We start from the raw sequence: 10,287 nt of genomic DNA on the forward strand, positions 1-10,287 counted from the left end.
AATTAGAGAGGCCATTTTGAATGTATTCCCCTCCCCACCCCCATTTTTGACCCAAAAGTGATCTGCAGAACTCAAGCATTTAGCAATTCAAAAGACAACTGCATACTGATCTCCATAGTAAGGGAAGCAGGAATTAGGTTCTGACATAAAAACCTGGTATATAGTTTACTAATTACTGAAGAAAGTCTGATTGGACAATAATTAGCAGTGTCTCCCTATCTCCTTTTTTATATGTTAGGACAGTAATGGATATAAACCATTCTTTGGATCTATCTCTACAGTATATAGAATGATTTATGGTGGTGAAAAGAGGAGCTAACACGGGCACCGTCCATGTTGGATTTAGCTTAAAAATTCAGGTGGAATGAAATCTTTGCTATGAAAGCCCTTTATGTTGCTTTTATATATCTAAAGGTGGCTTTTGATTCTATATGCCAAGAGAAACTCTGGAGAGAATTAGCAGCCTTAATGATTGATCATCATCTCGTATGATTAAATGGGCTAAGAATTTTGGGTACAATATTATGATAGAGCAATGGGAGAATATGTGGAACAAAGGTCTGAAATTTACTTTGAACTATAATTTGAAAGAGAATTTTTATAAAATGATGTACTGTTGGTATTTAACTCCTGATAAGCTGTCTAAAATGTATAAGGGGGTATCAAATGTCTGTTGGAAATGCTCACAGGGGGAAGGAACTTTCTATCATTCATGGTGGACTTGTGGAAACGCTAAGAAATTCTGGAACCAAATATGTAGTACTATTCAAAAGATTCTTAAAGTGGACTTACAATTGAAACCGGAGCTGTTTCTCTTGGGTTTGATGGACCAACAGCTTGAAAAGCAACATGGAACTCTGTTCTTATATATGGTAACAGCAGCAAGACTCTTATATGCTCAAAGATGGAAGGATGCACAAATTCCTTCAATGGAGGACTGGATGATTAAGTTGATGGAATTGGTGCAAATGGCTAAGCTGACAACACTGATAAGAGAAAACACTGTAACTAGATTTGTTTCCATCTGGAAGCCGCTCTTGGACTATTTGCTTGTAACGCAAAAGAATGAAGTCTTGATTTTAGGTTTTGATGATTGAATGGTTTGATTTTAGAGATACAATGTTACTAAATGTTAATTAATAGTAAGAGATTAACTTTTATGTACTTTTATACCTGTGCTGGAAAAGGTCAGAAGCCACTGGTCTGACAGCTTTTTTTGTTCATTCCTGCACCGTTTTAGCCTTTTCTGTTTCTCTTTTAGACTTATACTGTATCCGTCTTATATTCTGCATTATGTGTCTTAATTATATCTTGAAAAATTAATTTAAAAGAAAAATGATTGATCGCCACCTCCTCAAACTGATTATACAATTATACCAAGGTACTATCATGCAGGTCAAGGGTAACAGCAATAACAACATAACAGAGCCTATTCCTAGCTGTGAAGAGGTTGAACAAGGGTGCACACCTGTCCCCGTGCTGTTCTTTTTTTAAAAGAATTTTATTCAGTTTGAAACAAAGATAAAAACTACAAAAAGCAAAAAAGAAAAACTAAAAAACTAAAAAAGTGTGAAGCACAAGAAAATTTTTTTTTGAAGATTACATAAAGAAGTGACTTCCGACTTTCAACAGCAAGAATATGCAGCAATTTCCATAATCCCTTACTCTATATCAAACCACGATCACATTATTTCTATAAATCCTTTGATTAGCACATATACAAATCACTCATGCAATTGCTCCTTCCTCTTATATAAGAAAAAAAATGTAAATTTTCTAAATCAGCTTTCTTCCCCCATAAAACATTTATTTAATTATTTCTTTCCTACCACTATTCTATATATTTCTGTCCACTATAATAGAAATCAAATTATAAAAATAGATAAATTGTCTACTTTTATAATTAATAATACTCCAGCAATCTTAACCCTATTAAACCTAAAAAACCAAGCAATTATTATACCTTATAAATCTTACAAATCAGACAAACGTTAAAAAAGTCCAATAGATCTTAATCCAAATCACTAAAGAGAAATGAAATCATAATAGCCTCATTGTCACTCCAATTACACATTCTTAATTTTTTACCCCACTTCAAAATATACTAATATACATGTCTCCCTATCACACCCAAGGCATTTTTCCTACCAAATCAAACAGCCCAACTGCCCCCCTTAAAAACTCAAACTTCTCAGCAAAAAAACTCCCACAAGGCAGATTCTCTTCTCTCCCATAACATTCCCTCAGAAAAACAACTCTTCTTGTAATCTGCAGCTCAGACTGTTGCTTTAACCTGCAGCACCAAAATGTAGTCTTCGTCTGGCGTTACTTCAGTCTCACTGTCAGTAGAAAGATCTCCTTGTCAAAATCTTCATCTTCTTCCATAACATCTTCAGCCAGATGACACACTTTGGAAATAATATCTTCCCCAATGTCCTGAATATTCTGCAGAATAGCCTGACAGCAATCTGAAAGGATCTCTTTGCAGGTCTGCTTAAGCTCAACAAAGCTCTGAAAGAGCCTCCTTGATATCATCCATGTTTCAAGCAGTAGATATGGTGCCCCCTAGATACTTGACTCAGGGAGATAGGAGTTAATGAGTTAATGAAAAACTTCCAAGTGAAATTGAAACAGGAGGAAATGTACTAACAAGCAGGTCCCAGGGAAAGTGAACAGACAAAACTGGAGATTCAAAACAACAAATCCAATGTGTAGGAAAATATTCACTCCTTCAAATTCAGTACAAAAATAATAGTAGGGAGGCAATTATTTATTCTCAGTACTCCTTAATCTTTAAATAGGAAAACAAGCCAAAACTTAAAAAGATTTAATCCAGAAATTTAATCCAGAAATAATGATAAATACCAAGAGAGTCCGCTTCTTCTTGATGTAGAAAGTCTCTCTTGGGGTACATAAACTTAAAATTATATACAGTAAGTATGTGTGTGTGTGTGTGTGTATGTGTGTGTATGTGTGTGTATAAATAATAAATATAAATAAATTGGGTGATTTAGAAATGGGGTGGCTTGACCTAATGCCCCTTCAAGGCTACAGCATGGCATAGAAATGGTGACATCCCTGCCTCCTGTCATCTCTTACCGGATCATCGCAAACGCTGTCTGTAATTTTCTGGCTGCAAGATGCCGTTCTGGAGGGCAAATGGGATGATTCCAAGCTTTTTCTTTATTCATGAAAAAGCTCTGGGCTTCAAGAAAAAGTCTGCCCGAGCCTGAAAAAAAGCCTCCACTGTCAGTTCTGTCCATGGAGCTTGCAGACAGCTGTTCAGTCGGCCATGTTCCCACCGAAAGTCTCCACCGGCCCCCCTGCTGTTCAATGTTTATATTAATGACATTGTTGAGGGTTTGCCAATCCAGACTTTCATCCTCCAACTCTTGCCAATTGCCCCATATCTATTCTTTTATATGCAGATGAAACACAATTCTATCAAAAGTTGGGCTAAATAGGTGTCTTAGAGCACTTTGGTAGTAAAAACAACATAACCTTTATTTCTAAACCTACTTTCCTGCACATACACAAAACTAGTATGTATGTATGTATCTATTTATTCATTTGATTCAAAGAATGACCAACTCCCAAATGGCATCTTAGATTTTAAAAAGGTAGAACAGTAAAATAAAGAAACAAATAGTCGTGCACCAGAAAAAGAAGACCTATACAAACAACAAGATCTTACAAGAATATCCCAAGGCCTGGGAAAGTGGCAGGAGCCATAGGGAACTCTGGGGACGCTATTCCAGGGGGCAGCCACTGCAACAGAGAAGTCACGCTTTCAGCCTCCTGCTAGGTGACGTTGTTTAACTGACAGACCTGAAGCGTACCCTCCCTGCCAGATCACACAGGATGGGCAGACTAGCACGGTATAGTACGCAGTTGCTGGGCTTTAAAAAAAAGAAAGAAAGACTTGATGCACTAAAACTTGATTCACTGGATTCTTTGGGGAAATGAGCTCACTTGGCACTGCTGGGAGCTAAAATTGCATTAAATATATTTATACCAATCTTCTAAAATCACAGATTATTGCAGAAAAGAGATCAAATGATTTTATGTATGAAAATAAAAAACTGACTTGGACTATAATCAGATGCATCTATGTGGTTCTTGGTGTTCCCTGAGCTTGGTGGTTTTCCTGCAGATGTTTCGTTACCAGGCCAGGTAACATCATCAGTGTATGGGAGAGCGAAGTTTGCTGAGAGAACACCAAGAACCCAGGAGTCCATCCCTCAGCTGACCTATACACTTCACCCGGAAGGTTTATGCATTCATTTCTATGGTGTTGCCTAAGCCAGATAGGCATAACATGTGGCTCACCAGCAATTTTTGAAAAACAATCAATCCACTGTCACCAAACGTCACCAGGAAGGATCCACGGCTGCTGTGGTTTTCGCAGCCACTTCCACCTCGAAAGACACATTGCTGAGCACCTCCAATGCCTCCAGGCCTCACGGACATGACCAGCTCCATCACTGCCACCGCGCTGCCAGCCACCAAACAGCTGATTGGCATGCCAAGTATTCCTTTGGGGCCTGTGATTATTTTAAGGTATTGATCTGGCCCTTTCCTTTCTACGAGTTGTGCAGACTTGGTCTAAGCCAACAAGCAGCTTTCCAGAGTTTCAGGCACAGCCTGATCCAAATCCTAACTAGAATGCCAGAGATTAATTGATTTACATATATTTGTATGTCATCCACCTTCCAAGACACTGTGCAGTTTAAAATAATTTGAAATTAAAACATAAGTCAATAGAGTCCATATCTCTATAACCAAATAATCAATCCATATTTTTAAAAATGGCAGTACAGGTAGTCTTCACTTAATGACCACAAATCTGTCATTAAGTGATGCAGTCATTAAGCAAAACATAATGAGACCACAATGGACTTACAACCTCACTTCTGCTACAGTCATTAAGTGAATCACCACAGTCATTAAGCAAGGCAACATGAGACCACAACTTGCAATTTTCCTGCTGGCTTCTCCATTGACTTTGCTTGTTGGAAGCCAGTGGTGAAGCGTGCAAATGACAATCATGTGACCATGGGACACTGTGACAGTTGTAAGTTCAAGGACCAGTCATAAAGTTGCTTCTTCAGTGCGATCGTAACTTTGAATGGTCGCTAAACAGGGCAGTCGTTAACTAAGGGCTACCTGTGCTAAAAATCTTACTTCAAATGCCCATTCACACAATGCCATCTTCACAGCTCTGCAGAAGAGCAATAAAAAATATTCCAGGCATACTTCTGGCAGCAATGATCTAAAGCATGAGGGCCATCAGGCAGAAGGACTGCCTTTGCATACCTTTTTTTAACTAAAAATGAATTGAACTATATCCCACTTCCCAATCAATAGAGGTCAAACAAAGCTAAGGTCCAACTTTTAAATAATTCACTGTCTTCTGCTGTGAAGTTTATTTCCAAACCATCTATTCCTAATTAAACATGCTGCACATGGAACAATTGAAATCCAATATGTAGAGTTCTACTGCCTACTTATTCAGCAGGGAATGGTTATCACGTAAAGTGGGGGAAGGGAAGTATAACTGAATCCTTTCCCTTCACAGTTTCTTAGATGCCCATGCAAACCTTGCTATTGGAACAGGGGACTTCATACGCAAGATTCAAATCCATATATAGTCCTTAATTTTGCTATAGATATACTATGCAGAAGCTTGCAGTTCTCTTCCATTATAGTTCCTACTTGGAATGAGATGCACCATTTTACCATAGTGTTTTAAATAATGTTCCTTTTAGCTATGGACTATCTATGGACAATATGACATATATTTTCCATTCAAGAGAAAAAATCTCCATAAAGTTTAAGACTCCCTTGATGCTTGGACATGTCCATGTAGTGTTCTTGGTGGTGGTGGGGATACTTGCCATTACCATCTTCAGGGATAATTTTTCAATGTCACAGTATAGCATACAACCTTTGGATTTGCTAGTGGTCTCCGTTTCAAGTACTTACCAGATCTGAGTTTACTTAGCTTTTTCCATCTTGGCCAAGGTTGGTCCAATCTCCCTGCCCCATGGATTGCCCATCCTGTTTAGTTCTGGATCATTTGAAGAGTTACCTTTCCATCATTACATTTGCATTTTTTTTATTGTCTGTGTTGAAACTTCATGAGCATTAAGATTTATAACTTTCATTTATCCATACAAACTTTCTCTAGGACTCAGTGTCTTATGTATATATCAAAAGGCTGAGCAGTCTCAGAAAGTCTGGTGTGAAACTACTTGTTCTTGATTTTGGAACATATTTTGGAAACCAGAGTTTCATTCTACCATTATTTAGCATGAGAAAAGCGTAAAAGCTTACTAAGACCTATACATTTTTTTTCTTTTTTAATCAGAACAGGGGAGGAAGATTAGGCAAAAACAAAACAAAACAAGCCCTACTGTGACTAAGTTATTACAACCATAACCAAAATAGAAAAGGGAAGGTAACTGGAAAGGAAAGGAATGAAAAGTTGGAAAAACAAACTAAGGAAGAAAAATCAAGTGATGATGGCAATGAGGATGATGAAAAAATAAAATCAATTGGTTGTTGACTAGAGAAACACTGCCACACAAAAAAATTCCTGTGTTAAATAAATAAAAAATTACCACCTGGCCGAAAGGCTGCAACTGGAATGATCAATTGTAAGGATTGTCTTCATTTGAGAGTCAACCTGTTGATCTCTGCATCCCATGCTCCCTGTCCCCATCAGTATCTGATATGAACAAGCACCAAATTGTTTTTCCTTCTTGGTTGGTGGCATGCACCTTCTTCTTTTCAATGTAGAGCTTCTGAATCATATGACAGACATAGGGAGGAGGCTGAATTGGAGGAAAGTGAATCTCTACAATATGTCCAACTTCAAGAATTTGTAGCTTGCACCAAGCCAAAGAACACTACTAGTATAACTTCTATTTTTTTCCCCTGGCTGGCAAGAAGCACAATGATGGGAACAAGGATCTTCTAAAGTTAATTGATTCTCTCCAATACAGTCAAGCTGAGTCAAGAATGTCAGAAACTGGAATCTGTTTGCAGAAGGCTGAAATGTATGCTTTCCCTGGAATATTTTATTTGAAAAATATTTATTTCCAATTCTTTGGACAGCCTTCTGAAATTATGAATTCAAACACTATTATTTATCGGCAACAGCCAGAGCTAAAAATAAAAGCCTGACACTGCATAATGTCACAACCCATAAAGGATTCAAACTTCACCTGAAATGAGACTACCATTCATTTCTATAGTAATCTTCCTCCACGTTCCTCAGGGTGGCATATATTGTTCAGTTATTCATCCCAAGAGTGTAGTGAAAGTGAATAGAGAACAAAGAATATGACCAGCACAAAGCCACCTAATCAGCTTCACGTTTGAGTGACTATATCAGTCCAAACCATCACACGTGTGAACAGCCCCTTTTCTGAGGGTCTGTGTGTGACTGTTGCTTTTAAAAACTTAAAACCTGTTTTAGGGCTCATGCTACAGCTTTGTATGCTCCCCACATGTTTGGAAATTGTGCCACTAAACCTAGCTGTGTGGTTGGAGGGGACTCCAAGGAATTGCAAAAAAGGGGTTCAGGAGCCATGTCTCATTGTGGAGCTACAGGTTGCCCACCCACGCCCTAGGCAACTCATTGCCTACGCAATAGTACTTCTATCCTGACAGGTTCCATCTCCAGGAAAATCCAGATGTATCCATCTGTTTGGACTCTCATTTCCTTGTGGACTGAAAGAGATCCCAGATCATTCATTTCATTCAGAAGATTTGGAACTGAGTCAATGCATCATGCTTTCACAGCTGGATGAAAACAATTTAAATTGGAAGCGAGGGACGAGGGTGAAGAATTTTCCGTTGTCTTTGGAAAATACTGTATATTACTGCCACTTTCATTTCAACTGAAACCTTCTTCTTTCCTAACAAAGCATGAATAGTCTCTGTTCTGCAGGTACGGAGTCCCAATCTAGCCATCTTAATTCTTTACGAGGAGTAGAGATCAAGCATACACGTGGCTAGCCGTTCTTCTACAGCAATCCAGTCTGCAGAATCAAGCTGAATAGGCTAAACTATATCCACCGACACTTGATAAGGGACAGGTACCTCCAATACAGCTTCTGTACACCTTGAATCCAAGTTAGAGTCTGACCTAAGATACCATGTGAACATGAAACACCATATTACATGGATTGGTCTGTCACAAAGCAGAGCATATCCTAGTGATGAAATTTTGCTACCTCGGAGATACTTGCCATGCCAATATGCTCTTTCCAACACATATTTTTTACCTGACATGTTACTAATATGACAGGACACTAAAAAGTAAAGGGTGAAATTATTTGCAGAGAAATCAAAGATGCTTTCCCCACTGCATTTCAAAGATGACTTCAAATACATGTTCAATATGAGCACAGAATAAGGCTAGGTTAAATAATGGGTAAAACTTGTCTGCCACCTCAAATAAAAAAGAATCCAGCTCCATAGAAATGGAACATGCCTGTGTTATAAAACTGAGTGCATCATGGGAGCCACATATGAACAGTTGTCACAGAAGCAGCCTAGGTAGGGCAGTGTGCCTCTGGAAGAAGCATTTTAGCTTGAAATTTATTCCTTTTCTTCAAGAGCTGATATCTTCCCTTTTTATCACATGCAAAATGTCACCCCCACTCTGGCTGAAAAAGGTGGAGCAAACAGACCAGACTGCATGGTTAAAATTCAGAATGGGGGGAAATGCCATCAAATCCTAATAAAGCAAGTCAGATCTCCCATTAGTTACAAAAATACCTCTGCAGGGTCATTTTTCAAGGCATCTCTTAAAATGATTTAGAGATTAAATTCTATTGGTCCCTGCTTCATCTCCATCTCCAGTTTAATGAAAGTGGACACAGGCACCAATGCTAATGCAGCAACTACAACCAGGGTGTCTTGCCAAAGAAACCAGATCAGACCAAAATCATTGCCTTTACATCCTGAAATATTGACTTGTTTCTTCCTAAAGTAAAGCACATTTGTTGTAGCACACGAAAAGCAAAACACGAAAAAAGAACTAGGTTAAAGCAAGACTGCATCAGATTTTTTGACGGTTCAGATAAACCTTCCTTGTACCATCTCCATGACAACCCTACAAGGTGGATGTTACACTGCTGAACTGATGCTTAAATGAAGTGATGATATAAAATATAGCACCAAATGCATCAGAATTTTGCCAAAGAAAGTCCTTTCCTGTACATAATGGGTGGTAACCTCAGTGTGTGTGTGTTCAATAATGAGTTTTGATTGTGAGTTGCTACTTGTTATCCACCCCTGTGTCTTTGAGGCTGGACAGGGCTAAACATGAGCATAATTACAGGAACAGTTCAATGTTCATTTCCCAGGCAATAATTCACATACAAAAATAATAATTTGCTTGTCTAAATGAGCCAAGGCATATGAAAGCAGTTAAATGAAAATATGATGGTGCTTCATTAAAACAGTGATATTTACATTTCAGACTATAGGAACATATTTAGAGTATGTTTATTGAGGCATGCATACATACATACATACATACGTACAGCTGAGGATGCTAGAGATAAATGAAACCCTAGTAACTGCAGTTGTAAGCAAATGCATGATATACATAACAAGTTAAAGATGAATAAAATATCTGTTCGAGAATGATATGCCACAGAAGTGAATGGATACAGGTTCAAATCAAGCAGATTGTATTTTCACTTACCAGAGCTAAAACCTTTTCCCCCAAATGCAGTTCGTTTTGCTCCACAATCCATGCAAAATAATCAGCAGTTATTTGTAAGAAGTCATCCCGTCCCCCATGCCTTCCCAGACTTTCCTCTTATTGACTCCCTCCCTCGCCGCCACTACTTGCAACGGTTCACGCCTCCCTGGCTTTCCTTCAGGTGCCGAAAGATTGCTAGGAATCAGATTGCAGGAAAGACAGGAGGGGAGAAAAGGGAGGGGAACCGGGAGAGAAGTCTGGACGAGAAGGCGGAGAATGATGGAGCTTGCGTTCAGTGCTGAGCAGTGGGAGAAACCTGATGCACAAGGCTTTGGGTGAATATGCAGCTAAAGCAGCTCACAATTTAGACAGCATCTGATAGTGCAAGAGGGAGCAAACTGCTTAGAATATTTCACATTTTCCTCAAAGATCTGAGAGATGGATGATTCTGCTAGCCAATCGGATACCTGGAAACTGGAAACTAGGAGATTCCTGCCAAACAGGCAAGCCGTCTTTAAGAAAATGGGATGCATACAAAACAACAGCTTCAGTAAAATTCACGC

At 38.7% G+C, this 10,287-nt stretch overlaps 1 protein-coding gene across 1 annotated transcript in view; it reads right to left on the minus strand.

The window, feature by feature from the left end:
• PSD2 (pleckstrin and Sec7 domain containing 2) overlaps positions 1–9,833 on the minus strand; it is an 83,266-nt gene extending 73,433 nt beyond the window's left edge. Inside the window, exon 1 of the mRNA XM_063300185.1 lies at positions 9,725–9,833. The gene's annotated coding sequence lies outside the window, so the exon portion shown is untranslated. The remainder of the gene's footprint in view (positions 1–9,724) is intronic.
• Positions 9,834–10,287: the final 454 nt, after the last annotated feature.

This window comes from Candoia aspera, chromosome 3 (genome assembly GCF_035149785.1).
Source record: "Candoia aspera isolate rCanAsp1 chromosome 3, rCanAsp1.hap2, whole genome shotgun sequence".
Lineage (NCBI taxonomy): Eukaryota > Metazoa > Chordata > Lepidosauria > Squamata > Boidae > Candoia > Candoia aspera.